The 7,242-nt window shown below is 38.6% G+C and overlaps 1 protein-coding gene across 3 annotated transcripts in view; it reads right to left on the reverse strand.

The window, feature by feature from the left end:
• Positions 1-7,242, reverse strand: part of CACNB4 (calcium voltage-gated channel auxiliary subunit beta 4) — a 267,434-nt gene that overhangs the window by 149,333 nt on the left and 110,859 nt on the right. The gene's annotated exons all lie outside the window — the stretch shown is intronic.

Genomic DNA, 7,242 nt, shown 5'->3' on the forward strand with positions numbered 1-7,242 from the left:
TTTTCTTGGAGCTGAGTTCTACCTTTATTGGCTTGTGGTCTGAGAAGATACAAGGTAAAATTTCTATTCTATTCTTTTGATTCTGCTGAGCTTTGATTTGTATCCTAGGATGTGATCTATTTTGGAGTATGTACCATGGGCTGATGAGAAATATGTATATTTTTTAGCTTTTGGGATGGGATATTCTGTATATGTCTATTAATCTCATTTGTTCTAGGGTCATGTTTAAGTCCTTTGTATCTTCGTTTAGCTTCTATTTAGAGGATCTGTCCAGTTCTGTCAGAGGAATTTTATGGTATTAAGAAATATCATATTGCTCAGACCCTCAGGTCTGTTTCATAAATCTGGGAGCATTTAAGTTGGGTGCATAAATATTTAAAATTGAAATGTCTTCTTGTTGTTGTTCCTTTGACTAGTATAAAGTGTCCATCTTTGCCTGTCTTAACTTTAGTCACTTTAAATCCACCTGTATCTGAAAATAAGATTGCAACCCCTCCTTCCTTCTGATTTACATTAGCTTGAAATACTGTTGTCCATCCCTTAACCCTGAGTCTTTATATGTCCTTCAAAGCTAGGCGTGTCTCTTTGAGACAGCACATGGATGGCTTATGCTTTTATATACAATCAGGCAGCCTGTGCCTCATTAGTGGGAAGAAAATTGATAAGAATGGTGGAGTTCTATTCATCTTATTTTGCAAAAGTCCATTGTGCAGTTTGAACTTTTGCGCCATTGTGGAAGCTAAATTTTGACCTTTGGCTTCTGGGTGTTTAGTTTGCTGGTTGTCCATTGTGACGGTCAGTGTTGAGAATAGGTCTAAGTATTTCCTGTAGAGCTGGTCGTCTTGTGGCGAATTTCCTCAGTGTTTGCATATCCACAAAAGATTTGATTTCTCCATCAATTCTGAAGCTTAGTTTAGCAGGATACAGAATTCTGGGCTGAAAATTATTTTGTTTAATAATGTTGAAGGCAGATGACCATGCTTTTCAGGTTTGGAAAGTTTCAGTTGAAAAATCTGCTGTCATCCTAATGGCTCTGCCTCTGTAGGTCAGTTGGTGCTTACACCTGGCTGCTTGCAGAATTTTTTCTTTCATCTTAACTCTAGATAGCTTCATTACAATGTGTCTTGGAAAAGTTCTGTTTGAGTTAAGATGACCTGGGATTTGATATCCATCTGAAAGGACTGTGTTGGGATCTTTAGTAAAACTCAGGAAGTTTTCATTTATGAAAGTCTACAGTCCAGTCTACAGCCCAGTCTACAGGGCTTTGGGACAATTTTCTTTCCCTTCAGGAATCCCTATTATTATATGTTTGAATGCTTAATGGAATCTTGTAGTTCTCCAAGCTACTGTTCTGCTTTCTCTCTCTTCTGCCTGTTTGACCACCTGAGTTAATGCAAAAACTTTATCCTCTCTCTAGCTCTCAAGGTCTAATCTATCTTTGATACTTTCTACTGCATCTTTACATTCCCTGATGTCTTCTTCATTTCCTTAAGCTCTACCATATCCTTTCTGTATTCTACATATCTCTTATCCAACTATTGGTTCTATCTTTCCATTTTCTCATCTATTCCTTCTATTGTCTTTATCCTCCATATTTTAAATTCCCTTTTTGTCAAATCCATTAATTCTTTATAGGTGGAGTCTTCTGCAGTAGCTACCTCATGGTCCCTTCAGGGAGTTGCTCTGTTTGGTTTTTCATGTTGCCCAAATTTTTCTGTGGGTTTTTTTTTTCATGTGTTCTTTCTACTTGTTCACCTCCTTGTCCTCCTTTTTCCTTCTTGCTTCCTCCTTTGCTTCAAATTACCACATCTCAGAGTAGCCTGAGCATAGCCAAACTCTTCCTCATGACCAAAACTACAGGAGTCCTTGCTCTTGATGAAAGTAAAAATGGAAGTTAAGAATAGAACCAACAAAATAAATTAGCAACAACAAAACACAACAAAACAAAAAAAGCTCTAACAACCAAAACTGCAGCAACCTCAATAGTATAGAAGAGAAAAAAAGTAAAAAGTAAAAATAAAAAAATACTTAAAAAATTAATATATAGCAGAAGGGACCAACTTTAATAGAAATATATATGTTGTAATATGCTGCCAGGACACCAGGTGGCACTATGGCTTTTTTAGAAGACAGAAAACATAGGTGGCAACCTCTGTGGTTCTTATTCCTAATTTAGTTGCCCTTGGTGATCACCTGATTGTTTCTGCAGCATTCAAACCTTGATAGGTTGGGATTTTAAAGCTCACAAGAATGCTTCAGGGGCAGGTCTCACAGTACTCCCTGACTCCAGTTCCCGTGGTTGTGTGAGTTCCTCAGCCTGTCCCAAGAGTGGAGTTCTGATCCTGGCAGTCAGAATTAAGATGGCCATTCTTTAGACCCCTGCTACAACCTTCTCACGACCTTCCCACAATAGTAGCCCCTTGCCATGGAGACCTTCCCACTATGGCTGTCTCACCAGTCACCAAACCAATGGCAAATTCACTCTAACTGGTATTCAAACCTGGTTGCTGTATTTTTCTCAAGTGTGCCCACCCTTCCAAGCTTTCCACTCAATGTGCAGCCTCCCCCTGAAACCAAAAACTCCAGAAAGGCTTCCTCCTGCCCTGGACCAACGTGGAGGGGGCCTACTGATCCAAACTGGTCACAATCACTTGCCTAATTCATCAGATTTCCACCACTCCAGATCACACACTGTATCCAGCTCACCACCTCTTGCTGTGCTCCCTGAGCTAGATATGGCCCCCAGGTAAGGCCCCCGCTAGGTATGTCTGGGTTCTCTCTTTTTCTCCAGTCATACTCAGAGAGCTCAGCTGAACGATCCTTCTTGTCTGCCATCTTGCTCCACCTCCCCAGATCTAAAGCTTTTAAAGTACTGCTAGACTAGCATAGGATTAGCTCAGCCAATGGATTAATCTTGGCCTTCAGGTTGTAAGTTCTCAGTTTTTGCAACTTGGTAAGGGATAAAGATAAAATAGTGGTTTGGGTACACACTGCTAAGCTTTCACCTCTATTATTCTACATGGCAGAGATTACTAACAGGCCCTAGTATCCCTTATTTGTTTCTTCCATTCAGCAAGAAGGCATCCCACCTTCAATTTTAGCAAAGCATATGATTCTCCAGCTAGAAACTGCACTTCACAGCTTCCCTTTCAACTAGATGTGACTATGTCCCTGCCAATAAGATAGGAGTGAAAGCAATGTGTCCAACTCACATATCACAGCTTTAGACAGATACTGACTGCAAATCCTCTCTTTCTATTCCTTTGGACACAGTGCTGATGAAACAACTTTCAGCATACAGATAAAAACCTCACCCTAAGGATGAAAATGTTAGGTGAAAAAGAAATTTCCATCCTAAGCAGGTAACTTTATTTGGGAATCTCTTTGTTCCAGCAGCCCAGCTTAAACTAGTACCAGCTGAAAAAGTAACTAGGATATAGAGATAATTAGAACAGGGATAAAAGCAAACAGAAAGATATGTTCAAAAGGTAAAAACAAGACTCAGAAAAAAGCACCTCATTGGGTTATATCATGTCTTCTGATTCTTCTTTCACAAAATGCTGACAAACCCAAGATGGTGGTCAGTGACAGCAAATGCCCATTCCAACACACCATGCCCATTAAAAATATATATGTACATAACGTGTACATAGCAATGTACATATTTGGCCTCTTTATTTTCTTAAACCAAAGACTAGAGAACAAAACAAAATGTCTGTGAGCTAAAAACACATACACATATAAACTGCTAATTTTACACTGGTTTTTTTTTCTTTTTTTGAGACAAAAGTCTCACTATATTGCCCTCAGTAGAGTTCTATAGCATCATAGCTCACAGCAACCTCAAACTCTTGGGCTTAAATGATTCTCTTGCCTCAGCCTCCCAAGTAGCTGGGACTACAGGTGCCCACCATAATGCCTGGCTATTTCTTGTTGTTTTGCAGTTGTCATTGTTGTTTAGCTGGCCCGGGCCAGTTTCTAACCCGCTAGCCTGGGTGTATCAGTGGCTGGCGCCCCTACCCACTGAGCTAGGGACACCGCCCTACACTGCTTTTTCAAAGCCCAAATGAATTCAAAGAAAACCTCCAACTCTACTGAGTTTTTAATTTAAGTAGATCACAATGAAGAGAAAAATATTTACCATGTTTAAACAAGTCCCTATGGATTTCCTCACGAAGATTTGGATTTGCAATAAAATTTCTCTTAGTTTCCAGTCTGCCTGGTCATCTTATTTGCAATACTGGATGGAAAAGTGGTGGGAACACCAGGTCCAAAGCCATTCCCCACAAGGCACAAATAGAAACAAACCAAATTCCTCTATCTATAAATTCCATTTCTTGGAAGTGATTCTTGTATCAAATATTCAAGGAAATTAACGATCATCTTGAACATAGTATAGATGTAGAAAATAGCATAAATTTAGGGACAAATAATAAAAATAATGTACATTGATATTCATGGAAAATAGGGGAAAACTGGTGATAAAAAATCACCAATAATATCTCCTATTTATAGGCATGTCTCATAAGTCCGAAAGCATAAATAAATAAATACAGACTTTGGTGACAGAGACACACACAAGTTGTTAGGCGATGTATTTTTCTTAAGAACAGAAAGTGAAGTCTCAGATATTTAATTTGAGATAATTCAAGAATTAAAGAATTAAAAACAGAATATCCAAATAAATATTTAGCTGCAGGTGCCTGACAGCACCCCACACTCACTGCATTTCTGAACTCTGTGTAGGAGGGTAAGCTATAGATACACTTGACCCTTGGTCTTGTGCACCTCAGAATTCCATTTTCTCTTAAACTGGGAAAGGCAATATTTTTTACAATTTTCAAAAATAGTACTTTAAATTAAATTGTTTCTAGTAGTTCCTTTAATTACTCTTTCAACACCAAATTAGCTTTAAATAAATATCCACCACCACAAGACAGCACAGTTGTACCTATTCAGTCAGAGACACAAATAATAATGCTCCCTATGTTTCTCTGGCTCCTTGCATCATCCATTTAAACCTAGGAATTGGACGAACATGAAGCAACTGTTTTAACATCATTTAGAAATGTTAACATGCAATGGAAGAGACACTGGCAGACACTAATAGTCCCTTCTGGAAAACAGGGGGCTTCATAAATACATTTTTATGGTTCTTGGCAAGCATTAGGAAAAGGCATATTGTCAATAAATGTTTAGATTCACCTACCTTAATGAGAAATTATGAGCCTTTCCCAACCTGGTACCTTTAAAGCTTTCTATTGAACTCTTGAAGCAAAATACAACGTCAAACAGATGGCCTGTGGTCCTCAACTAACATAGGTTCAATTTGGAAAGAGATATCCACTGGAAAACTAAGATGCTAACCAACATGGCAACTTGGGTAATCGGTATCCTTTCCTCAACAAGTGAATCAACTACTAGAAGTTTGTGGAGAAGAATAAAAGGCCCAGATGAAGAAGGGCTGACCAACTTAATTTCTTTTTTTCCTTTCTGAGACAGAGTCTCACCTTGTCACCTAGGGTAGAGTGCTGTGGCATCAGCCTAGCTCATAGCAACCTCAAACAATCCTCTTGTCTCAGCCTCCTGAGTAGCTGAGACTACAGATGTCCACCACAAAGCCTGGCTAATTTTTCTATTTTTAGTAGAGACACATCTCTAACTCCTTAGCTCAAGGGATCCATGTACCTTGGCCGGCCAGACTGCTGAGATTACAAGTGTGAGCCACCATGCCCAGGCTGATCAAGTTAATGCCATAACCACTATAGTCATCCATTTCCTTCAACATTTAGCTTTTGACGGTTGTATTTACTTCATTTAGCCATATCCTTGATGAACATAAAACAATCTTTAATAAAAGATCTGAAGGATTAGAAATCATAAGAAAGTTTCCTAACATCACACACACAGAAGCCATAAAGGGAGAGAACAAAATACAGTGTTCATTCTAGTTCTCCTTCATCTACTCGCCTCCTGCCATCACTACAACATATTTCTCACTTCATTCGTATTTCATCCACTCATTACACTTCCCTCAGAACACACTCTTATGATCCAGCTCCCTGTTACGTATCCTTAAACGCAACTCAAACATTTTTCTGGGCTATTGAAATTTTTCCCTTTACAAATTAACTCTCTACTTTAATAACAAAGATCTTCCACGGCCAATTTTTCTACAAAATGTTTAACTTTAAAGCATTTCCCAGGAGCATACAGTAGAACTTCCATAGCTGAGCAAATTCCTGCATTGACCACCTCCATAAGTTGACCTGATTTTCATAGACTGGACATATACCACATCTAAGTATCAGTAGAATAGGCCTAGTTCCTTATGTTGACCATCTCCGTATGTTGACCAGTTTGTTACAGTCCTTGAATGATCAACTTACAAATGTTCTGCTGTATAGATTTTTTTTAAGTGGTATTGTAGAAAACTTGGAAAATTTTAAAAAGTACAAAGTTAAGAATAAAACCTGTGGGTCAGTGGGTAGGGCACCAGTCCCATATACTGAGAGTGGCGGGTTCAAACCTGACCCCAACCAGCTAAAACAACAGTGGCAATTGCAACAAAAAATAGCCTGGCATTGTGGCGGGCGCCTATAGTCCCAGCTACTCAGGAAGCTGAGGCAAGAGAATCACTTAAGCCCAAGAGTTGGAGGTTGCTGTGAGCTGTGATGCCAGGCACTCTAGGGAGGGCAATAGAGTGAGACTCTGTCTCAAAAAATAGAAAAATAAAAAAATAAAAATCTGCTGTCTTATTATTGAAATATGATTACTGTTAACATTTTGGTCTTTTTCCATCTCAAACAAAATGTATGTATTTTGTTCTACATTTAGAATGTGCTACCTGTAAACTTCTGTATTCTGTTACTAATAACAACATAAGCATTTTCCTGCATTACTAAAAACTCCTCATGAACATAATTTATTACAACTACATACTACTACATCATGTGGATGTACCATGCAGTTGCCATTATACAAGTTTTACTCATAAAACTAATGAGGAAATTGTATTAGTCTGGAATTCTGATTATTTCCTTGGGCCAGTTTCCCAGATATTCTTGAGTCAAACTGTATGAGCATTTTTAAGCCTCATGATCACACTGCTAAATGCTGTACAGAAAAATTCCACCAATTATATATCTATTAGCTCAATGTGAAGTGCTAGTTCTTAGCCCTGTATCACCAGAAATGTGACAAGGAGGGGAAGGATCCAAGAGTCTAATTTTTTTTTTTTTG

This window comes from Otolemur garnettii, unplaced genomic scaffold (assembly GCF_000181295.1).
Source record: "Otolemur garnettii isolate 467f Iridium unplaced genomic scaffold, OtoGar3 scaffold00064, whole genome shotgun sequence".
In the NCBI taxonomy this organism is placed as follows: Eukaryota; Metazoa; Chordata; class Mammalia; order Primates; family Galagidae; genus Otolemur; species Otolemur garnettii.